At 37.6% G+C, this 26,008-nt stretch overlaps 1 long non-coding RNA gene across 1 annotated transcript; it reads left to right on the top strand.

The window, feature by feature from the left end:
* The first annotated feature begins 957 nt into the window (after positions 1 to 957).
* LOC134761536 (uncharacterized) lies at positions 958 to 26,008 on the top strand. Its single transcript, XR_010140249.1, has 3 exons — positions 958 to 1,134; positions 1,383 to 1,564; positions 23,986 to 26,008. It is a non-coding gene; the product is annotated as an uncharacterized LOC134761536 (long non-coding RNA).

The raw sequence follows: 26,008 nt of genomic DNA, 5'->3' as shown, positions 1-26,008 counted from the left end.
CAATTCTACTTGATAAAGTAAGGAAGGCTCCCAGGGAGAGAGAAATTTTAAGTGACCCTTAAAGGATTAATGAAGTTGTGTTGGTGGAAAATGAAGGGAAAGACACAGAAAGAAAGGGAAATCACATCGTGTTTAAGAATTATTAAGTAAAAGTTTAAGCAGAAGATGTGATGAGGGTGAAGCTGCATAGATTAGAAGGGCTTGAAAACCGGGCCAAGAAATTGTGACGTTTTTCTGTAGGCAAAGGGGAACCAAAGACACATTTTAAGAAGAGGAGTAATATGAGCATATCTGCAACTTATATCTCTCTGTCTTCATGTATCAAGAGCAGCAATAAACACACCCATACAGACTTAGGCCCTCATACTATTGTGCTAGATAGACAGAACCTGGGTTTGAACCTCAGCCCATCTCATTTACATGACAGAGCTCTAGCCTAAAATATAAGAAAGCAAAGCAAGTCAGACGTTCTTAGTTTTGTGGAACTTGAAAATCTAGATCTTCCAGTCATTTAAGAAGAGGATGAACCAAAAAGCCTTCCAAGGACCCTTAACTGTCAACATTGGCTAAAAATTTCTCCTTTCTAAAGGGAAAATAATGAAAACTGTATTCTCCAGAAAATCATAGATCTCTTTATGCTGTGAGGAAAGTTTTAAAGACATAGCAAGCATAATATTGCCAGGAAAAAAATAATCTAGGATATTCTTGGATGTTGTCTCCAAATGTTGAGTTTTAATTCTACCCTGATTTAAACAGTGAACTATTAAAATACGGAAAATATGATTATAATTTATGTTCTTCCATCTAACGACTCAGGGGATTTCTTATTTTGTTATTAGAGGGGAGCAAAGCTATTGTTTTAAGTATGACAAAAGCCCACATCTGCTCTTGTGCAAGTTACTCCTGGCTGCATCAGGCTTTCTAAGCATTGACTGTGGATGTGCGTGCAGCCCCACCCTCTCCTGGAATTCCTATTGGTCTCCTCCTTGTCCTAAGCTGCTGCTCAGAAGCTCACCATAAAGGAAACTATGTTGCTGCCATTTGACATCAAAGCGAATTGATAACTGACTCAGTAATTGGCAACTACTCTCTATCAATGTGTATGCACATGGAGACTTGGACTGTCAGATAAGGGTAAGTGGCTAAATTTTTTATCATAGCAATGTGCACTGCTAAAGATAATAGTGTTTACTGGCCCCCTAAAAGAGTAGTCTTGACTTGGAAAAGGAAAATGGTTGCATCTGATCTTAACATGTAAACACTCAGAATAAACCTCAGTAGAAATTCTCACTTTCAGAGTTTTAGACAAGGCTATTCCAAGGCCAAAGATTTATTTCTGCATACTGCAAAGGCCAATTTCCTGTTTCGTGCTCTATATACAGACATCCTCAACAAATAATACCTGATGGAGATCCCTGTCTGTTTCTGAGAAACAACGTGTTAAGACTGACATGGGTCAGTGAAATCATTTTTTGCTCTAGATCATGCCCAAGAAGAAGAGGATATTAAGTCTCTCTTCCAGGATTTGAAATCTGTCCTGAATCCGTGGCCCATGCAGATGCTGGTATGCTGCTTGGTATTTGGGGATTTCTTGCTGATGAATATGATATTTGCTTGGCTGCAAAGAGAAACCAGAGAAAAATAAAGAAGTGCTTTTGTTGGTAACATATTGTGGGGTCAGAATGTTGTTTTAGTGACTCACTTGAAAAAAAATGTGGTAGGAAACTAAATTCAATCCCATGACAGAGTGCTATGGCTTTTGTTTAACAATAACTCCAGCCAACTCACTGATGAAGATGCTTTTTATATAGGCTGGTTTTACATGATTCCAAAATATCTAGTAAATTTAATTCTAAAATTTAGTTCAATAATCTGGCTATTTTGCTTGAGAAATGTTACACCTGAAGTAAACTGCTTTGGACAAATAATATATAAAACAAACATTCTGAGTAACAGACTAATTGATTAATGAATAGTGGCCTGAAATTTTGGGATGCTTTGGTGTTGTATTAGTCTGTTCTCACATTGCTATGAAGAAATACTCAAAACTGGGTAATTTATAAAGGAAAGAAGTTTAATTGACTCACAGTTCTGCATTGCTGGGGAGGCCTCAGAAAACTTACAACCATGGCGGAAGGCAAAGAGAAAGCACCTTCTTCACAGGGAAGCAGGGCAGAGTGAGTGCAAGCAAGAGAAATGCCAGACGCCTATAAAACCATCAGATCTTATGAGACTCACTCACTATCACGAGAACAGCATGGGGGAAACTACCCCTATTATCTAATTACCTATGCCTCATCCTGCCCTTGACACACGAAGATTATGGGGAGTATAAGGATTACAATTCAAGATGAGATTTTGGGTGAGGACACAGCCAAACCATGTCAGGTTTTTTATAAACAGATTTATACAGCTCACGTTCCTGGAACCCACCATCTTATTATCATCTCTGCTTCTTGGCCTCTAGGTTAGACAATATATTTCTCAACCAGAATAGCCCCATTGTCATTGGAATGGAGGAGGAGCTGGGTAGGAGGGTATAAGTGACCATCTCAGAGCCATGTCCTCCCTCATTGAGGCATTCTGTCACTCACTTAGTTTGTTTTTGGTTTTGTTAAAATCCCTTTATTAGAGTCTTCATTATGGTCTGACTTTTTTCTTTATATTAATGCATCTTCCACAGACGCAATTCATGACATCTGCATTTCTATCTGCACACTTACCCACCTCTGTTACCTTCATCTGATAGAGCATTTTATTCTATCTTCATCTTTCAAACATTATTCAGATTTTAAGGTCAAGCTGAAAGCTATTTCTTCTATAAAGAAATGTATGCATTCCCTCTTGTTTCATACAATGGCTCCATTAAAACTATATTTATAGTTTTATTATAGCACATTCTGACTGTGTTATGATTCTTTGTGTCCATGTCTGTGCCACCACTAAATTGTTGGCTCCTTGAGCACTGCACTTCTGTTTACTCATAGGGACCCATTCCTCTTCAATTGCATATTTCTATACCAAGCTCAGTTATTCAGCTAGTAGGTGAGTAACACGTTTTTTAATTTGATGATGCCCACATCCTTCAAATAAATGTATCAAATGACAAAATGGTGTGGCGGTAGTGGGAAAGAAAGAAGGAAATAAGGGAAAACAAAGAAAGAGACAATGTCAAATTGGAAATTCAACCTGATTTAACATCTAATACATAATTACTCATGTTGGCAAACACCACAAGGAAAAACTCAAACATGATCACTCCACATGTTTTCCTTTAATGTATTTATTCATGCACAAACAATATCAAGGTTTCTCATGATTAAAACATGGATGTTTCTACTTGGCTTCCTTTTGGACACACTGCTTCAGAACAAACCAATTCTGATTGATAAAGTAAATCTTCTCACTATGCCTTAACAATAACCCCCATCCCTTGTTTTAAAACAATAATTTGCTGTCTAAATACTATACTTCCCTCAAGGAAATGAAAGGAGAAGACAGAGCCAGTGCACACTAATATAAAACAGCACCACAAGTTAAAATACAATTCACATCAGCATGGAAATTACTGAGTGGGTGGTTACTGCTACAAAATAAAAGGACATAGTAATCAGAAATGAACTACCTATACCATAGGAGTGAAACTTTTTCATAATGAACCTATAAAAAAGGAGTGAGATTTTTGCCTAATACATTTACAGAGGTAGTATTCTACTAAATGCATTTTTTTCCAATAAGATTCAGTATTCTTGGGGAATTGAGGAGCAGATTTGTTTCGGAGGCCATAACTGATCCACTGGGAATTTTATTTTCAATTTTGGGAATGTTCAGGATTTGTGTTTTACTATCTATATAGATAGTTGACCCTACTTTTTTTTTTCAAATGTATGACACTGGAGGTTTAAAGGTCTTGGCTTTTTAACAGAGATTTAACTGGCCTCATCATTTTGATTTGGTTTGACTATTAAAAATAGAATCTAAAGATTTTACACTATGCATCCCAAATTGTGAAACTTTGTTCTCCGCCAATACTATACTTAAGATTTCTAACACTTCGCAATTTTCTAACATTATGGTTGAGATCATCTTTGAAAGACCTACATTTATATTTTCCCCTTGTGGTGCAGAATCAATACTTTACTGGCTGAGAAAAAGTAAAACACTCCATTCATGTTAGACTGTTGAGTGAAAATGTAAATGAGCAGGCAGCAAATCTTGCATGTTATGCAAACACAGAAGCTAAAAAAAGTATTGCTGATCACTGACTCTCTTGTTGGAAATATTAAATTTGTCCAGGTTTCAGATTTTTTAAGTCTCAACTTTCTGCACTTTTTAAAAGAAGAGTTTCATAAAGAGCATGCATAATTACCAGAAGAAAACCTGTAGTAATCATGCAACACTTCATTTAAGAATTTCCATCTAACTTTCCACATGCTTTCTACAAAGCCAAGTCTTTCTTTTCTTCTTCTTCTTTTTTTTTTTTGAGGCCAATAAGACAATCAAATAATATCCACCATATATAGCCATGAAAATACACATGACATAATGGAAAATCAATTGAAACAACACTGCAAAGAGGACTAAAAGTAAAATGAAATCTCTAGATTTTAGGATTTTCTTGAAAAGTTACCCACAATGTCAAAACATTTAAATTTGATTTAGATGTGGAGAGAATTGGTTGGAATTTATAAAAGAGAGCTTGAAAATTTAATAATGGACATCAGTGTATTTGTTTTTTATAAAGGACAGCAGCACTCCTCACAAGACACTTTTGTTTACTTCTGGGGGAGCCTTTCTTGCTGCCTGTCACAGGATGCTACATTCTTAATGTTTCCTTTCAGAACAGGAATTCTCAAACATAAGCAAGCCTCCAAGTCCCCTGGCGGGCTGGGTTCCAGCTGCAGATTTCTGATTCAGTAGGTCTGGAGCTGGGTCTGGAAATTGCATGTCTAACAAGACTCCAGGATTACTGAGCTGCTGGCCTGGGGACTGCACTTTGGACTTCTCTGGTTTAAGAGGGAGCAGCGTGGAGAAGCTTGGAAGCATGAGGGAGAAGGAGTACAGGAGCCAGGAGAGAGATCTGTGGAAAGGTGCTGAGCCTGTGAGGCTGTAGAAACAAAGGGCTGCCTCCGTAGCTAATCTATGGAGAGTATGGTCTTGAAAATACTCCATGCGTTCAGATTGAACCAAGAGATATGAGAATGAAGGAGCCTACAGAATAAGAAAAAAGTGCCAGAAAAATTTAAAAGGGAAAGATAGATCACAGACCAAGCCCTTTAAAAAATGACAACAACTAAGACAGATAGATTACAAGGAAAAATCATCCTGCATCTCAAAATATGATCATTTCCCTCTACCCTAATGGAAAGTGGTAGAAGCTTCCCCTACAAGCTAGCAAAACAGGCGTAAATTTCATTCCACTGACTGTAGCGTACAGGAAGCACCATTCTCCTGATTATTCAGTACTTAACTTTATTGCTGAATCCAAGCATTATCCCAGCTGGGAAAGTGCAACCTCAGTTATTTGAGAAGTGTCCGCTCTCCCCCAGGGTTGGGATATGGCTCAGAAATCTTAGACTAGTCCCAGGCACAGTGTGGAGTTCAATGTTCTGTGTTCATCAAGTGTCAATCCTCAACCCAATGGGTCATCCTCAGTATGTCTGTGGGCTCTGTCCCTATCAGCTGCTTCCTCACACTGTTACTATGAGACTTTCTTATGAAGCATCTATGGCTCAGTCTGACTAAATGCACTGCAGAGTAACTCCCTGCTAGATTCTTCTGGGTTCTCCATCCCAGGAAGCAGAGTTGCCACTGCTCCAGCGCTCACCAACTATTTGCTCCTCTCCCCCTACAGGCTGGAGGGGAATCTCATTTCAGTTTGTGACTGGGGTTCCCCAAACTCCCCGGCTTCTACACATAATTCTCTGGGACTTAAAAATGTTTGTCTCACTTTTACTTATTTCACAGTTCTCCAATTTTTAGGATTTAGGCCCAAATCCTAAGAGTCTGACACTTACAGGAGCCATAGGAAAAGAATAAATAGGAGAAGCAAGACAGTTGTAATAGAATAAAGACTGATAGAGAGTGCTGTACACTGGGAAGGGAAAGAACCTCAAAAAGCATTAATATTAAACATTTTTTAACTGTGGCAGCCAAACACACTTATTTGGGTCAATGGTACAGCAGGCTTCGCATTTGTGAGCATAGTTGAGGTTAATGGAAAACAAAGATGTTTTCTGCTTTCCTCTTGGCTATTCATGAGGAATTGAGTAGAGTGCATGCTCTATTTTCATGAAGACAAGAATTGTTTTGCTAGTCTTGTTCACTGTGGTATCCTTAGCAGGTAAAACAGTGCTTGGCACACTATAGATGCACTCAGTAAATATCTGCTGAATGGCTGAATGAATAAATAACTGAATACATAACAGAAACAAGTACATTATTATCTTAAAATATTATCCAGCCCTACTATCTTTAGTCTGTGCAAATCACACTGATGATTAAATGCCACATTGCATAGAAGAGTAAATGGCACAGTGATCAAATATAAAGCTCTCACAAGTCTATATATATATCCATAAAGGCCCAGCCCTCTTCCTTGCTGATATGGTTTGACTCTATGTCCCCACCCAAATCTCATGTCGAATTGTAATCCCTAGTATTGGGGCAGGGATCTAGTGGGAGGTGATTGAATCATGGGGGAGGACTTGCCCCTTGCTGTTCCCATAATAGAGTTCTCAAGAGATCTGGTTGTTTAAAAGTGTGTGGCACCTTCCCCTTTATTCTCTCTCTTCCACCTGTTTCAGCCATGTAGAACATGCCAGCTTCTCCTTTGCCTTCCACCATGATTGTAAGTTTCCTGAGGCCTCCCAGCCACGCTTCCTGTATAGCCTGTGGAAACATGAGCCAATTAAACCTCTTTTCTTTATAAATTACTCAGCCTCAGGTAGTTCTTTATAGCAGTGTGTGAATTGACTAATACACTTGCACTACCCTCCATACCACTCCCTGGACACAGCAGTAAAATTGTAACTTCCTGATAAAATGTTGAATGTACTGGGCTGAGGCTAAATTAGACAAATATGTTTACATCTGAGTATAGCCTATGTGGTGGCTAAAATAAAACAGAAGCTTAGGGTATTATTACAGATTTCAGTGGTTTCAAAGAAAGTCAAGAAATAGCCTGAGGAACCCAAGCTTAGAAGCTGAGAACTTGATCTGAACTAATTTGTGCTATGCTTCTCTCATTCACTAAAAGCTGTCTAACTCCCTTGGGAAAAATTATCACTGTATTTCTACCACCTATTCGCCTGTCTTCTACAGTCAGGCTCAGGAGTTCATGGCTTTCTGCCTGCAGCTTCCTCTTTTATCTGAGGCTATTCTATGAGGTCCCAAACCACTGGAAAGAAAGAAAACTAATCTCTGATCTGCACGGTTGCTTCCACCAATGAATTGCTTCCCTTGGTGAAGCATTAAGCATTAAGCCAGGAGCACACGAGCTCTGATAAAACCCTCTGGAGGAAGAGAGATTTGCTATTGCAGCTGTTCATTATTTGTGAACTTCTCCAGTGTTTGTCCTATTAATATTGTCCAGTTCCAGGAACATTTTGGTAAGAGAAAAGAATATTTTGAAGTCCATGTGTCCTTAAGCACGAATAGTCACTGCTCATTCCTACTTTGTAGCAAGGACCATCTCCAACTATTTGGGCCTCATGGCCTCCATTTCAATTTAGTGCACTTTGTAACCTTCCTTCTCATGTACCCACTAATCCAGGACTTTTTATCATTTGTACTGCTGCTGTTGGGAGACAATATACAAGAGATGTAGCTTGCAGCATAGTGTGATAGAAATAGCATGAGATGTGAGGTTAGGAGATCTGGGTTGGACTTACATTTCTACCCGTTACTCACATGAATTTGTTTAGTTGCCAGCCTTCTGAAATACATGCCTTCTGAAAACAGCAGGATGGCTGTGAGGTGCACATGAGATAAAAATTAAAATATGAGAAGGAACTTTGTAAGAAGTAAAGAACAATAAAAATGCTAGTCATTGCTGTTGATAGTATTAACACTATAAGTAGGAACAGAATGGGAGGCAAGAAGCAAGATGGTGAGTGGGAAATTAAGTGTGCTGGTAACAGAAAAGACAAAAGTGGGAGTCCCAGGACTCTTTGATACATGGTAGTTGGTTGGGGAGGATGTGGCATCAGGGAACAAGGGCTGACTAATTGTCATATGAGTAATCTGCTAGGTATTGCCCCAAAAGAAGAGAACAAACAACTTGGCCTGCAAAAGGGAGGGTGTGGAAAGGTGAGGCATGCAATTTCAGACTTTAACAATATGTGGTCTCTTTTCAACATAGCAGCCACCCTAACATTGCTGGAGGAGGAGGAAGAAATTTGAACATAATATAAGGAATATAATAAGAAAGCCTGAGATAAAATGATGACTGAGATCATGCTGGTCCTTCCTGTAGTTTATGGTTAATAACAGAAAATACTTTTTAATCCCTTCTGCTGTCAGCCCCAACTCACTGAGACCTAGGTTATGACAAAGATAGACAGTTGCCTACAGAAAGACCTGTTCTCTCTCATCCTTCTCAGTACCCTTATTTTTCCCTGGGTATATTGCCACCCAGAACAAAAGGCTACATACCCAGACACTCTTACACTTGGGTGTGGGGACAGGGCTAATTTCTTTTCATGACATATGGTGAAAATGTTTGTCAGACTTTAAGTAGGTCCCTTGGAATGGACTCAGCTGGGAGTGTTTCTTTCATGGCCTTCTGCCATTCTTCCTTTCTCTGGCCAGCTACATGGACATGATATCAGGGCATCCAATCCTCTACCACCACTGTGCTGTTTCTTATATCAGACATAGTTGAGCTCCCATCAATCAATCTTCATTTGCTCAGACACCATCCCCAGAAAACAATGATGTGTTATTACGCTCTTCTTTTCTGGGGATGGTGTTTGAGCAAATGTAGACTGATTGATGGGAGCTCAACTATGTGTGAGCGTAATGACCATCACACCACTCCAAGCAAAACCAAGGCAAAGGGAAAAAGATCCTTGATGGCAGTATGTATCTTACAATTGTAGGTTCTTTCCAAAGTATGTATGTATCTTACATACTTTGTAAGTATGTATGTATCTTACATACTTTGTAAGTATGTATGTATCTTACATACTTTTCCAAAGTATGTGTCTTACAATTGTAGGTTCTTTCCAAAAAGATTCAGGTTGTGAGGATAAGAGAAGATGGAATCTACAGAAGATAATTACCCTAGTTAGGTGAAGGCTTTCTACAGTCTAGAGATTAAGATGTGTACCAGGTCCAGCAAACAACCTTATAGTCTTATAAAGCAATGCATGAGATAAGAAAGAAATAGAACTTTGAGTCTGTGATGGTTAATATTGAGTGTCAACTTGATTGGATTGAAGGATGCAAAGTATTGTTCCTGGGTATGTCAGTGAGGGTATTTCCAAAGGAGATTAACATTTGTGTCAGTGGACTGGGAGAGGCACGCCCACCCTCAATCTGGGTGGGCACCATCTAATCAGCTGCCAGAGCAGCTAGAATAAAGCAGGCAGAGGAAGGTGGTAGGAGCTGACTTGCTAAGTCTTCCAGACTTTCTCCCGTGCAGGATGCTTCCTGCCCTTGAACATCAGCCTCCAAATTCTTCAGCTTTTGGACTCTTGAACTTACACTAGTGGTTTTCTGGGGCTCTCGGGCCTTTGGCCATATACTGAAGGCTGCACCGTTGGCTTCCCTGTTTTTGAGGTTTTAAGGATTTGGACTGGCTTCCTTGCTCCTCAACTTGCAGACAGCCTATTATGGGACTTCACTTCGTGACTGTGTAGGTCAATTCTCCTTAATAAAGTCCCATTCATATATACATCTATCCTATTAGTTCCAACACTCTAGAGAACCCTTATTAATACAGAGTCTGAAGACAGGAAAGAAAAGTTCACCTCTGACAACTACTTACTATAATGCACAGAAAAATATCTGAAAAATTAACCAAATTTTTTTCTTTCTTTGCTGGGTTTTTTGTTGTTGTGGGGGTTTTTTGTGTTAGTTTTATTGTTGTTGCTACTGTTGTTGTTTTTGTTCTTGTTGTGATACTATTGTTTTTCTGACTGTCATCCCCCAAAAGATACAAAGAAGGTAGTCTCTGACACAGGAGCAGAAAGCTATAAAAAGTGCAAAAGTTAAGCTGTAAAAACTTTAGAATGAGATTTAAAATAAATACAATATGAGAGTTTCAAAAAACTTTAAAACAGTAGGGTTCACAAAACTTTAAAAATAGTAGAAAACTGTCAGCCACATTGATAGTGGCAAATAGTAAAATATATGTTGGAAATTGAAAATAGTGATATAATAATAATGTAATAATAACACATTTAAGAAGCACTCTTAATATGTAGAATATGAGGAAAAAAGAGGAAAATGATGGAGGAAAGAGAATTGATATGGCAGACAGAGACTATGGAACCAACATTCAAATAATTGTTACTCAGAGAAAAATAAATTGGACAAAAACAATAATCAAAGATATTATAAAAGAAAAGTTTCCTGAATTTAAAAAATGGGCCATCAAAAAGAGAGAATTAATGATATATCATACCTATTTTTATTTTAAAAAAAAGCAATGTATAAAAGTCTAGGTACAAAATATATATACATAATACACACAAGCACAAAAATGATACTTGCCTCAAATTTCCCCTCTAAAATACAAAAAGCTAAAAAACTATGGTGAAAATGTAGTTTTCTAAAGGCTATAAAGATATAATCAAATACAACATTTACCCAGCTAAAAATATGGGGAAAAGTATTCTGATATGCACTCATGGAAATCAAATAATAAAAAAGAAAATTACTATAAAGGAAATATGTAATTACTGTGATGGAAATAAGATTACTACAGTGGAAAAATGGAAAAATCTAGGTTAAATATAAGATTAAGACATTATCAAAATTATTTCAAGGAGCAAAAATATGCTAATAACCATGAAAAATAATGAAACAGTTATCAAAATGTACCTCTGAAATAACCACTGAGACCAGTAAATTCAATATAAAATTTAATAAATAAATATCATGCTGTTTAAATATTTTCAGAATACATAAAGTTATTTCAACTTCCCACATCTTTATATAAAACTAGCATAACTCTGGTGGCAAAATTGTTATAAATAGTTCAAATAGAAATTATAATATAATGTGTTATAAACATACTTATATAAACCTAAATGATATAAAATTTTAAAGGAGTTACATAAGTCTAAATAAATGATATAAAAACTATTTCAAGATAGATTAATGTTTTAAATTTTTAAACAATTTAACCAAAGCAGTATATATCCACAGTAGAAAAAAGTTTTAAACAAATAAACACGTATCTGCCTGTCTCATAAAAAAAGATAAAAAGAAAAACAAACAGAAAGATAGTTTAGACTTCCAAGGTGAGACAGTAGAGATAAGCCCGATAAGAGAATGTTCCTACCCCAACACTTGATGAAAGGAACAAGAAACACAAAACACAAATTTTGAAAAGAAGTGCCAAACAAATGAATAAAAATTGCTTTTTTGGTTCAGGAAGTTTTTAAACTTATCTGCATCTTTCAGAAGAAATGATAGGAAAAGCAGATGATTAATTAACACCTCAAAAGTCTTAATGGTATTCCTAAAAATGAGGAGAAGCTGAAGAAGTAGGTTGTTGGAGAAAGAGTCAGGAAAACAGCTATGCAAGCACCCCTACCAAAGGTACTCAATAGAGGAAGAGAAAAATTTCAGTGAGTGTCATTCTACGCTCTACTAGCAAGGGAGGGGAAAAGAAAGGGTTCTAAAAAACACCAGCAGTACAAAAGAGTAGATAAATAAGAACAAACAAACAAAAAACCTGTGAGCACCAAAAGCTGACAAATTAAACAGAAAGTGATGTCACCTCTACCCCAATTAACTGTAATGGGGGTAAACCCCATAGGAATCATTATCTTTTCCTGTTCTGACTGGGGAGTAAGGAGCATACACAAAAGGCTGCTGGAAGAATGTGTAAGTAAAACAAGGAAAATGAATAATCTAAACAAACTCTCCTTGCTGGAAGCATACGCTTCAGGGCATCACACACAAATCAGAAGATTGAACTGAAGTGAGTAGGAAGAGAACACATTCCTAGTTCGGTGGAGTTGATTGTAATACAGAAAATTTACTCAACTCAAAGAAGAAAAAGTGGAGCTTAAGCTTTCTGCCTTCTTCACTCTCATGACTTGAGGCTAGAGAAAAATTGAGTAACAGCAACACTCAGGCATCAGAATACAGCTCTGAGACAGGCCAAACTGGAGAGACCTAGTGGCAAAAGTATCCTAGAGAATTCACTCAGACACACATTCAGAGCAAAGAGAGGGTTTGGGAGCTGCCCACGGTAAGCATGAGCAAGACTAAAAGAAATGGCGTTGCAGTTATGCATAACTACAACAAAAATGCAGAGAGGAAAAGTGACATGGCATACAAAAGAGACAGCAAAATTCTAGATGGAAAGAAACCGTATTTAAGAGCAGAATAAACTCCTCGAACTTGCTTCACAGTGTGCAAGAACTTAGAATAGGAAGCCAAAAATATGAAAGCTCATAAAACAACAGGAGTAGATACAAAGGAAGATGACAGAGATAAATTGAGAGTCCAACAACATCATTAGACCCATTACATGTCTATTTGATAAATTAGAAATAGCACGAAAAAAGACAAGCTGAATGTCATATTAATGGGATTGAGGAAAGGCCTGAGATAATATTAACAAATTAGAACTAAGCTTATAGAGGGCAAAGTAACAGGATATTTTATGTCCTTATCATTGTAACCCAAGAAAATGAAACAAGAAATAAAAATATTAAAAAGAAAAGTCTCTGAAATTAAAGAGAAGCACAGTAGAGGATGGACCTTGTCACCTAGGAAAAAAATATATACAGAAGGAAGCATCAACACTGCAGACTATCCTGATTAAGTTATTAAGATTCAAGGACAAGGAAATATTTTTTTCAGCCATCCAGACAGAAAGAACAAGTCAAATAAAAGGGAGGAAACCAGGTTGGTTGCTGACCTCCCCACAGCAAGAAATTAACCCAGAAAATAGTAGAACAAATATATAGAATATGTAGAAAGTAGAAAAGTTCCTCTTCAAAGCTCATCTTGGTTTAAAAATAAAATAATAGACACTAGAAATAATAGCTTCTTACTCTAAAGCCTCCTATCAACTATTAGTTCTTACACTGTAGCCCAGTTAGTTGCTTTGCCTCACTCAGGAATGTCTGGACAGGCCCAGGCAAGTCCTAGCTCATAGCTTATGTCCCTTCCTTTTTTGGAAATGTTATTGCTTCCTTAAACCTTTCATAAGCAACTTCTTCTCCTTCCTTGTTCTCCCTTGCACTTACCTATTTAGGAAAGTTTTAGGTTATTAGAAAATTGGGTATCAGCTTAAGACTGTGAGGTCCAGCTCCAGCCAATGGATGCAGGACACAGCAGTAAGGATGACCCAAATGTGTAAGGGATACACATTTGTGTCCCTTTGTTGAAGTGTGCTCTTGCCATTGTTCAATCTGCGAGGAGCACCCTTTCTGCAGAAAGTAAAAATGGCCTTGCTGAGAGATCCTTTGTCTCCATGCTGACTTTTCTTAACAGCACCAATTATCTATTTCTAACAGAATATACTGAAGGAAAAAAAAATTTTTCAAGACATATTGTAGCCAGACATGTTAGTTTAGGAATAAGGGCAACACTCAGATATTCTGAAATATAAGAGAACTTAGGAAATATTATGCATGAGAACTTCCTGAGAGAAAAAAAAATGCAAACAAATAAAGCCCACAAAGAAATGACTGGAAAAGCCACAGTAAAATGACTAGTTCAGTACTCAGTGCCATGAAATGATAGTGCAATGTCAAAAAAATTCTAAGGCTGGAGTTGCCAACTCTAATGCCTATAAGGATGAGACAAGATATAAAAGTAATTGAAACAGGTTGGATTCAGTGAAGTGGAGAGCATACATGTGCTATCAAAACAAGGTAGCCACAGCCAATTTTCTGTTAAGAAAATGAAAAATGTAGTTAACAGGATGTCATATTACTACATCATTGATTTTTTCAAGAAAATTCAGAAATCCAAACTTTTGTATTAATTCTCCCAACTTTTGAATTCCAGCAACAAAATTAACTTTATTCAATTTTATTGAGGAAAAAATTTCTCTGTTGGCTGGACAAACTGGTAAGTAACCAGTTTGTCACCTGTGGAAAATAAAATAAGATCCCAAAATGGTACTCCCAGTCAGTCTAACTTTGGAGAGAGACAGTAGACCCATAGCCACCAATGTGAAATAATTCAAAAGATAGCAGTACTTATGGACCTGCCTTGAAAATTCTACTTGATGATAGAAAGTGGGCAATAAATGAAATGGAGAAACTATGATAAGACTGCTGGTGAGCACTAAATCAATCCAAATATAGAACTAAACTTAAATGACTATAGGAATTATACTTACTGCAAAACAATATAAATATTGACAGTGTAAAAGCAATATATATATATATATACACACACATATATATGACTAACAGGTGGTAGGAAGAAGTGTAAGCATACAAGACTAATCTATAATTTTTAGAAAGATATTCCAACATCCTAATGTTTACACAATCACTTTTCCTTAACCCTTGAAAGAAACTCAAAGGTTAAGGAATTATAATATATTTTGGTAAAGAACCTGTTATGGGCTGAATTGTGTATCCTTCCCCTCCACCTAATCTCAGGATGTGACTGTTTTGATGGTAGGGTCTTTAGATAAGTAATTAAGTTACAATGGAGTCATTAGGGTAGGCCCCAGTACAGTATGACTGGTGTCCTTATAAGAAGAGAAGATTAGGGCACATAGAACACAGAGAGATGACCACGTGAGAACACAACAAGAAGGCAGCCATCTGCAAACCAAGGACAGAGGCCTCAGGAGAAACTAAAGCTGCCAATATTTTGAGCTTAGACTTCCAGCCTCCAGAACTGTGGGAAAGTAAATTAAATTTCTGTTGTTTAAGCCACCCAGTCCATGGATTTTTTCCTGGAAGTCCTAATGCAAAACCACAGTCTGATATTGAGCAATCCATTCAATTTTACTTAATTTATCATCATTTCTTAAATGCAAAGATCAAAGAAAATTAAATAGCATATAGAATATGATTAAAATTTTAAAGGTATTTCTACTCTCTTACTCTATTCCTGATACTATTACAGAACACTTCAGACTGAGTGATTTATAAACAAATTTATTGCTCCACAGTTGTGGAGGCTGGGAAGTCCAAGATCAAGCCACCGGCAAATTCAGTATCTGGTGAAGGTACAGTCTCTGCTTCCAAGGCAGCACCTTGAGCAAGGGGCCAAAAGCTTTGTCTTCACATGGTAGAAGGGATGGAAGGTGATAGGTGGCTCCCTCAAGCCTCTTTTATAAGGGCATTAATTCCATCCATGAGGCTCCACATAATCACCTCCCAGGGCCTCACCTCTTAATAATGCAGCCTTGGAGATTAAGCTCCAATGTATGAATTTTGGAGGGACATATACAATATAACCATAGTATCTGCTAATATATCTTTCTAATTATATGTTTATTATACAGAAGAGATATATGGAATGATGTTAACTTATTGTTAGCAACATTCACTTCTAGGTTGAGATATTAGAAGAACTTCTCATATTGAGTATATGGAATTTTTAGCAAAAAATCTATAACATCATTTTTCTAAAAAATAATATGAAAACATAATATGATCTTTATTTATCTGGAGAAACCTCATGCTGTAGTTATAGCATAGATCTTTCCAAATGTATGTATACACATGCATACACACACACACAGACCCACTTATTCACACACAAATGTGTTCACAGACCTCAAACACTTACATACACACATACAAATGTGCTTTTAATGAGTTCATTCAATATTTACTACTCTTTTACCAAATAATATAAACATATTAGGAAATATAGCTTTATAACATCATTTTGTCTGCTTATTCTCCATTGGGGATATGTGCCTTAATTTATTTAAGTAATATCTAGTTTGGGACATTCAAATTGTTTATAAATCTTTGCTTTCATATACACTTCTGCAAGAAACAAACATTCTTGTAGCTACATCCCTGCCTACATTATATTTAGGAGCTAGTTCAGCAGAATATTAAACAAGTAAAAAACTAGGGCCAAAAAAGATTTATTAAGAAATGTAATACTGACTTAATATGAATATTATTTATCATATAATTTATCTTATATAATTTATCTTATATAATTTATCATATAAGAGATTTAAAGAATAATCATATTACAATTCTATAAGCTAAAAAAGCTTTGGTTAAGCTTAATATCCAAAAGCCCTTAACCAAAAGAATAATCTTTTCCTGGAATAATATCTCTTTTTTTTTTTTCTTTTTATTATTATTATTATTATTATTATTATTATTATACTTTAGGCTCTATGGTACATGTGTGCAACGTGCAGGTAAGTTACATATGTATACATGTGCCATGCTGGTGTGCTGCACCCACCAACTCGTCATCTAGCATTAGGTATATCTCCCAATGCTATCCCTCCCCCCTCCCCCCACCCCACAACAGTCCCCGAAGTGTGATGTTCCCCTTCCTGTGTCCATGTGTTCTCATTGTTCAATTCCCACCTATGAGTGAGAATATGCGGTGTTTGGTTTTTTGTTCTTGCGATAGTTTACTGAGAATGATGATTTCCAATTTCATCCATGTCCCTACAAAGGACGTGAACTCATCATTTTTTATGGCTGCATAGTATTCCATGGTGTATATGTGCCACATTTTCTTAATCCAGTCTATCATTGTTGGACATTTGGGTTGGTTCCAAGTCTTTGCTATTGTGAATAATGCCACAATAAGCATACATGTGCATGTGTCTTTATAGCAGCATGATTTATAGTCCTTTGGGTATATACCCAGTAATGGGATGGCTGGGTCAAATGGTATTTCTAGTTCTAGATCCCTGAGGAATCGCCACACTGACTTCCACAAGGGTTGAACTAGTTTACAGTCCCACCAACAGTGTCAAAGTGTTCCTATTTCTCCACATCCTCTCCAGCACCTGTTGTTTCCTGACTTTTTAATGATTGCCATTCTAACTGGTGTGAGATGGTATCTCATTGTGGTTTTGATTTGCATTTCTCTGATGGCCAGTGATGGTGAGCATTTTTTCATGTGTTTTTTGGCGCATAAATGTCTTCTTTTGAGAAGTGTCTGTTCATGTCCTTTGCCCACTTTTTGATGGGGTTGTTTGTTTTTTTCTTGTAAATTTGTTGGAGTTCATTGTAGATTCTGGATATTAGCCCTTTGTCAGATGAGTAGGTTGAAAAAATTTTCTCCCACTTTGTAGGTTGCCTGTTCACTCTGATGGTAGTTTCCTTTGCTGTGCAGAAGTTCTTTAGTTTAATTAGATCCCATTTGTCAATTTTGGCTTTTGTTGCCATTGCTTTTGGTGTTTTAGACATGAAGTCCTTGCCCATGCCTATGTCCTGAATGGTATTGCCTAGGGTTTTTATGGTTTTAGGTCTAACATTTAAGTCTTTAATCCATCTTGAATTGATTTTTGTATAAGGTGTAAGGAAGGGATCCAGTTTCAGCTTTCTACATATGGCTAGCCAGTTTTCCCAGCACCATTTATTAAATAGGGAATCCTTTCCCCATTTCTTGTTTTTGTCAGGTTTGTCAAAGATCGGATAGTTGTAGATATGTGGCATTATTTCTGATGGCTCTGTTCTGTTCCATTGATCTATATCTCTGTTTTGGTACCAGTACCATGCTGTTTTGGTTACTGTAGCCTTGTAGTATAGTTTGAAGTCAGGTAGCGTGATGCCTCCAGCTTTGTTCTTTTGGCTTAGGATTGACTTGGCAATGCGGGCTCTGTTTTGGTTCCATATGAACTTTAAAGTAGTTTTTTCCAATTCTGTGAAGAAAGTCATTGGTAACTTGATGGGGATGGCATTGAATCTGTAAATTACCTTGGGAAGGATGGCCATTTTCATGATATTGATTCTTCCTACCCATGAGCATGGAATGTTCTTCCATTTGTTTGTATCCTCTTTTATTTCCTTGAGCAGTGGTTTGTAGTTCTCGTTGAAGAGGTCCTTCACATCCCTTGTAAGTTGGATTCCTAGGTATTTTATTCTCTTTGAAGCAATTGTGAATGGGAGTTCACTCATGATTTGGCTCTCTGTTTGTCTGTTATTGATGTAGAAGAATGCTTGTGATTTTTGTACATTGATTTTGTATCCTGAGACTTTGCTGAAGTTGCTTATCAGCTTAAGGAGATTTTGGGCTGAGACAATGGGTTTTTCTAGATATACTATCATGTCATCTGCAAACAGGGACAATTTGACTTCCTCTTTTCCTAATTGAATACCCTTGATTTCCTTCTCCTGCCTAATTGCCCTGGCCAGAACTTCCAACACTATGTTGAATAGGAGTGGTGAGAGAGGGTATCCCTGTCTTGTGCCAGTTTTCAAAGGGAATGCTTCCAGTTTTTGCCCATTCAGTATGATATTGGCTGTGGGTTTGTCATAAATAGCTCTTATTATTTTGAGATATGTCCCATCAATACCTAATTTATTGAGAGTTTTTAGCATGAAGTGTTGTTGAATTTTGTCAAAGGCCTTTTCTGCAACTATTGAGATAATCATGTGGTTTTTGACTTTGGTTCTGTTTATATGCTGGATTACATTTATTGATTTGCGTATATTGAACCAGCCTTGCATCCCAGGGATGAAGCCCACTTGATCATGGTGGATAAGCTTCTTGATGTGCTGCTGGATTCTGTTTGCCAGTATTTTATTGAGGATTTTTGCATCAATGTTCATCAAGGATATTGGTCTAAAATTCTCTTTTTTGGTTGTGTCTCTGCCAGGCTTTGGTATCAGGATGATGCTGGCCTCATAAAATGAGTTAGGGAGGATTCCCTCTTTTTCTATTGATTGGAATAATTTCAGAAGGAATGGTACCAGCTCCTCCTTGTACCTCTGGTAGAATTCGGCTGTGAACCCATCTGGTCCTGGACTTTTTTTGGTTGGTAAGCTATTGATTATTGCCACAATTTCAGCTCCTGTTATTGGTCTATTCAGAGATTCAACTTCTTCCTGGTTTAGTCTTGGGAGGGTGTATGTGTTGAGGAATTTATCCATTTCTTCTAGATTTTCTAGTTTATTTGCGTAGAGGTGTTTGTAATATTCTCTGATGGTAGTTTGTATTTCTGTGGGATCAGTGGTGATATCCCCTTTATCATTTTTTATTGCATCTATTTGATTCTTCTCTCTTTTTTTCTTTATTAATCTTGCTAGCAGTCTACCAATTTTGTTGATCTTTTCAAAAAACCAGCTCCTGGATTCATTTATTTTTTGAAGGGTTTTTTGTGTCTCTATTTCCTTCAGTTCTGCTCTGATTTTAGTTATTTCTTGCCTTCTGATAGCTTTTGAATGTGTTTGCTCTTGCTTTTCTAGTTCTTTTAATTGTGATGTTAGGGTGTCAGTTTTGGATCTTTCCTGCTTTCTCTTGTGGGCATTTAGTGCTATAAATTTCCCTCTACACACTGCTTTGAATGCATCCCAGAGATTCTGGTATGTTGTGTCTTGGTTCTCGTTGGTTTCAAAGAACATCTTTATTTCTGCCTTCATTTCGTTATGTACCCAGTAGTCATTCAGGAGCAGGTTGTTCAGTTTCCATGTAGTTGAGCGGTTTTGAGTGAGATTCTTAATCCTGAGTTCTAGCTTGATTGCACTGTGATCTGAGAGATAGTTTGTTATAATTTCTGTTCTTTTACATTTATTGAGGAGAGCTTTACTTCCAAGTATATGGTCAATTTTGGAATAGGTGTGGTGTGGTGCTGAAAAAAATGTATATTCTGTTGATTTGGGGTGGAGAGTTCTGTAGATGTCTATTAGGTCTGCTTGGTGCAGAGCTGAGTTCAATTCCTGGGTATCCTTGTTGATTTTCTGTCTCATTGATCTGTCTAATGTTGACAGTGGGGTGTTAAAGTCTCCCATTATTAATGTGTGGGAGTCTAAGTCTCTTTGTAGGTCACTCAGGACTTGCTTTATGAATCTGGGTGCTCCTGTATTGGGTGCATATATATTTAGGATAGTTAGCTCTTCTTGTTGAATTAATCCCTTTACCATTATGTAATGGCCTTCTTTGTCTCTTTTGATCTTTGTTGGTTTAAAGTCTGTTTTATCAGAGACTAGGATTGCAACCCCTGCCTTTTTTTGTTTTCCATTTGCTTGGTAGATCTTCCTCCATCCTTTTATTTTGAGCCTATGTGTGTCTCTGCACGTGAGATGGGTTTCCTGAATACAGCACACTGATGGGTCTTGAGTCTTTATCCAATTTGCCAGTCTGTGTCTTTTAATTGGAGCATTTAGTCCATTTACATTTAAAGTTAATATTGTTATGTGTGAATTTGATCCTGTCATTATGATGTTAGCTGGTTATTTTGCTCGTTAGTTGATGCAGTCTCTTCCTAGTCTCGATGGTCTTTACATTTTGGTATGATTTTGCAGTGGCTGGTACCGGTTGTGCCTTTCCATGTTTAGCACTTCCTTCAGGAGCTCTTTTAGGGCAGGCCTGGTGGTGACAAAATCTCTCAGCATTTGCTTGTCTGTAAAGTATTTTATTTCTCCTTCATTTATGAAGCTTAGTTTGGCAGGATATGAAATTCTGGGTTGAAAATTCTTTTCTTTAAGAATGTTGAATATTGGCCCCCACTCTCTTCTGGCTTGTAGGGTTTCTGCCGAGAGATCCGCTGTTAGTCTGATGGGCTTCCCTTTGATGGTAACCCGACCTTTCTCTCTGGCTGCCCTTAACATTTTTTCCTTCATTTCAACTTTGGTGAATCTGACAATTATGTGTCTTGGAGTTGCTCTTCTCGAGGAGTATCTTTGTGGCGTTCTCTGTATTTCCTGAATCTGAATGTTGGCCTGCCTTGCTAGATTGGGGAAGTTCTCCTGGATAATATCCTGCAGAGTGTTTTCCAACTTGTTTCCATTCTCCCCGTCACTCTCAGGTACACCAATCAGACGTAGATTTGGTCTTTTCACATAGTCCCACATTTCTTGGAGGCTTTGCTCATTTCTTTTTATTCTTTTTTCTCTAAACTTCCCTTCTCGCTTCATTTCATTCGTTTCATCTTCCAGGGCTGATACCCTTTCTTCCAGTTGATCGCATCGGCTCCTGAGGCTTCTGCATTCTTCACGTAGTTCTCGAGCCTTGGTTTTCAGCTCCATCAGCTCCTTTAAGCACTTCTCTGTATTGGTTATTCTAATTATACATTCTTCTAAATTTTTTTCAAAGTTTCCAACTTCTTTGCCTTTGGTTTGAATATCCTCCCGTAGCTCGAAGTAATTTGATCGTCTGAAGCCTTCTTCTCTCAGCTCGTCAAAGTCATTCTCCATCCAGCTTTGTTCCATTGCTGGTGAGGAACTGCGTTCCTTTGGAGGAGGAGAGGTACTCTGCTTTTTAGAGTTTCCAGTTTTTCTGCTCTGTTTTTTCCCCATCTTTGTGGTTTTATCTACTTTTGGTCTTTGATGATGGTGATGTACAGATGGGTTTTTGGTGTGGATGTCCTTTCTGTTAGTTTTCCTTCTAACAGACAGGACCCTCAGCTGCAGGTCTGTTGGAGTACCTGGCCGGCCGTGTGAGGTGTCAGTCTGCCCCTGCTGGGGGGTGCCTCCCAGTTAGGCTGCTCGGGGGTCAGGGGTCAGGGACCCACTTGAGGAGGCAGTCAGCCAGTTCTCAGATCTCCAGTTGCGTGCTGGGAGAACCACTGCTCTCCCCAAAGCTGTCAGACAGCGACATTTAAGTCTGCAGAGGTTACTGCTGTCTTTTTGTTTGTCTGTGCCCTGCCCCCAGAGGTGGAGCCTACAGAGGCAGGCAGGCCTCCTTGAGCTGTGGTGGGCTCCACCCAGTTCAAGCTTCCAGGCTGCTTTGTTTACCTAAGCGAGCCTGGGCAATGGCGGGCGCCCCTCCCCCAGCCTGGCTGCCGACTTGCTGTTTGATCTCAGACTGCTGTGCTAGCAATCAGCGAGACTCCGTGGGCGTAGGACCCTCTGAGCCAGGTGCAGGCTATACTCTCCTGGGGCACCATTTCCTAAGCCCGTCGGAAAAGCACAGTATTCGGGTGGGAGTGACCCGATTTTCCAGGTGCCATCTGTCACCCCTGGAAAGGGAACTCCCTGACCCCTTGTGCTTCCCGAGTGAGGCAATGCCTCGCCCCTGCTTCGGCTGGCACGTGGTGCACTCACCCACTGACCTGCGCCCACTGTCTGGCACTCCCCAGTGAGATGAACACGGTACCTCAGATGGAAATGCAGAAATCACCCGTCTTCTGCGTCGCTCGCGCTGGGAGCTGTAGACCGGAGCTGTTCCTATTCGGCCATCTTGGCTCCTCCCTCCGGAATAATATCTCTTAACTGAGTAACTATTACAGTTAACAAGTGAAAATAACTAATAGGTAACTACTAAGTAAATACACAAAATTAATAGTTTTTTATATGTCCTCAATGTTGATATAAAAAATTCAAGAGAAAAAAGATGTTTTTCACAATAGCAGCAAAATATAAAATAGCCAGAAAATTTTAATAAGAATGTGTAAAACATAAATAAATAAAACTATTAAACTTCCCTGAGAGATGTAAAGATTACTTAAGTCATAAAAAATGTAGCATGATGCCAAATAGCAAAACTCAATGTAGCAAAAATAAAAATTATCCCAAATAAATGTATACAATGGGGTTATTTCGGAACCTAAGTAATATCAATCATTTTGTAGAATGTGATTAAACAATAATTCTTATATACCGCTGGTAAAAGTGTACATAGAAATAATCTTTTTGGAAGATGATAGTGAAATTTATATCAAAAGGCCTTTTTAAATGTCCATGTCTTTGCCCATCAATGATGGATAAATTTATATGTATGAAGAAAGATTTATTCAAAAAGCCTACTGTTGCATAGAATGCAAAAATAAGCATTTCACAGTAGCTATGCTCAAAAATCTCAGATCCATACTAGAAAAGGAGGTATATACATAGTTAATTGATGTATATATGTATGTGTGTATGTATAGTCACACACTTAAGTATTATAAAGAAAGCAGTGTAAGTTAATTTCCTCTGTAAGACAGGTGCAAACAACATACTACGAAGGTCTTTATGGAGAAAAAAGACCACATCATTATAGAAAAGGGTGGGTCTGGGAGTAGAGAAGTGGATTTACTGTGAAGCTAATGAAACCAAAACCTCAGGGTTCCTCACACACACAGAGGATCCCTCCAAGGCCCTGGCAGGGGGGATTAACAGTGTGTTCACATAGTCATATTTTTTAATAAAATTTGCAAACATGGCATATTTTAACCTCAATTAGTAGGCCTTCTACCTCTTTCTGCTTAGTTTCCTCGCTGGCTAACTTCCCCTCCTCATGGTAGTGGCCATGAGTATTTGTGGTTCAGTTCAGTTAAGAATTTGGGGGTGCATTTATTGGGTTTACTAGGCTATATTTATGTGATTCACAGTCACTTCTACATATTGTTAAGAACACTGGTCTCCTTCATAGCATAGAAATGGCTCCCCCAAATACTCCTCTCATCCATTGTACCAACTCAATTATTATTCTGACACAAACATGCAGGCTTATAGAATATAAGCATTCCCATGTCACACAACACAGGAATTATGTGAGTCATATAGGGAGAAGAAAGGCTTGAAATGTATAGACTCAGTCTGCAGTCAAAGATTATACCCAGTTCACTAAGGAGCAGGAATTCAAACCAAACACACATACACACACACACACACACACACATTTAACTAGTTATAGAATTATGAAGAGTCTCTCACTTATGGTTTCTGGTTTTGCTTTTTCTTTTTAATCCAGGCAGAACGCCAACAACCAAGGCAAGAAGAATGTGAAAAAGGATTCAGTATGTTCAAGAACCCCAAGCCTGGTAACTTCCTTAATGTACACCATTATTTACATAAACATCAATAAATTCAGAAGATTAAAGATTTGAAGCAATAGTAAAAATGACCATTGTTAAATATGCCTATTAAATTAAAAATAGTTATAGAATTATTGAAGTTTTTACCTAAAAACATAACAGGAAGTCATTCTAGAACTTTCTAATATAGATACCATTGTAAAGCTCAGACATAAGATCGCTGCTTTAAATTTTCACTGAAAACTCAATACGTGAAAGCAGGTTGCAATTACTTTAATGTTTTCCAGGATTAAAAACTAATTATTAGTACAAAAAGACTACATGTGCTTATAAAATGTCAACATTTAATATTTCTTAATTATTTAAGACATCAGTAGCAAGTAGGATTATGCAATGCCAGGATATAAATGGCTCAGCTACTCTTTGGTGTATTTTAAACCTATCTCCTATTGTTTGATTAAAAGACATGTTATTATCTAAAAGTTACATGTGGAGGTCTTAAATCATTGTATCTACAACTTCAAAGAATAAGATGTTTATAAGTGAAGAAGTCATTTAATTGTATACATCCCAAGACATGAAGTTTCCAGCTGGAGTTGTCTAGTCCATCACTCTGCTTCAAAGAGCACAGAAGCTCAATATCTAGTCGGGAATAGAGGAGGATGAACAGCAATGTGTTTGGCTAGATGCCACATCAGGAAGCTAGGGCAGTTTTGAAGTTACTTATATCCTTCAAACACCTTTCACTAAATAGTAACTGAGCATCTACTATATCCCAAAGACTGAAAGAAGCTGAAACTAAATATGTATATGGGGAATGTGAATTTTCAGTTAGTTGGGACTGGCTCTGTCACTTACAACCCTAGTGACCTCAGATAACTTAGCTTCTTGGGGACCTGATTTGCACTTCATAAACACTGTTAATAATACCTACTAAGGAGTGTTGTTTTAAGGGTGAAATTATTGATATAAGTATTATCAAAACAAACCTCAAAAATGGTTTCATCTATTTAAAAACTGTGCTTGACTAGGAGCCTAACAAGAATCAGACTCAGCATTACATTTGAGTGCCCCCATGATTTCTCCAGAACAACACACTGAGTAAGACCCACACTAAAATTGTTTTCAGAATTGGAGATGAGAAAGTGACCACATCAAAATAGAGAGAAAAGTAAAAGGTAGGTGAGAGAGAGAAAGGCCAGACATTTTCTTGTGTTCTGTCCTGTGCCATTTCAGAGCAGAATACTATGCCTCTAACTGTAGATTATTCTCATCTGTAAAATCTGGAAGGAGAAATGGTAGCCACCTTTCAAAGTCTATTCACGTGCTGTGGTAAGATATATGTATCTCTGTGGGACTGACTGCAGCCTTTATTAATGTGCTCAGATTTCTCCTTGGAGTAAATGTTTATTAATACATTAAAAACCTGTTGAAAGCTCATAATTATCCACATATATTGCACACACTTTCTAGACCATTCACAGAATATTCAGGCTGGCTTTGCTCCAGCAACTTACCACAAATATGGCTAACCAACAACTGGTGTGTTCTCAAGAAGCCCAGATTTCAATATCAGCATAAGGCAAAAGAAGCTAAAATGAGTTTTACAAAATCAAAGAAAAATGATTTGAGAATTATCCATTGATTGTATTTATCTATGCCAGTAAACTCTTCCCTTATTTGGACAATTAAGAGTTGTCATTGTTTTGCTTTGTTTTTTCTCTCTAACATCGAATGCAGATAACAAAAATTACTTCAAAAACGGAAATTTAGAGATGGCCTATTTGGTTTTCTGATACCCTAATAGAGTTCTTTTCCCTTTTGGACCTCTTCAGATTGTATGTAAATATGTGTGTGCAAATGCCTGTCGGTGGGTGAGCCTATACAACATTTCAAAAGCTTTTCTTAGTCTCTAAGTTCATTATTTTAAAAATAATTAAAAACTACTACTTCTTATTT

This window comes from Pongo abelii, chromosome 5 (assembly GCF_028885655.2).
Source record: "Pongo abelii isolate AG06213 chromosome 5, NHGRI_mPonAbe1-v2.0_pri, whole genome shotgun sequence".
Lineage (NCBI taxonomy): Eukaryota > Metazoa > Chordata > Mammalia > Primates > Hominidae > Pongo > Pongo abelii.
The sequence above is the reverse complement of the archived record's forward strand: the minus strand, read 5'-3'. Positions and strand labels throughout refer to the sequence as shown.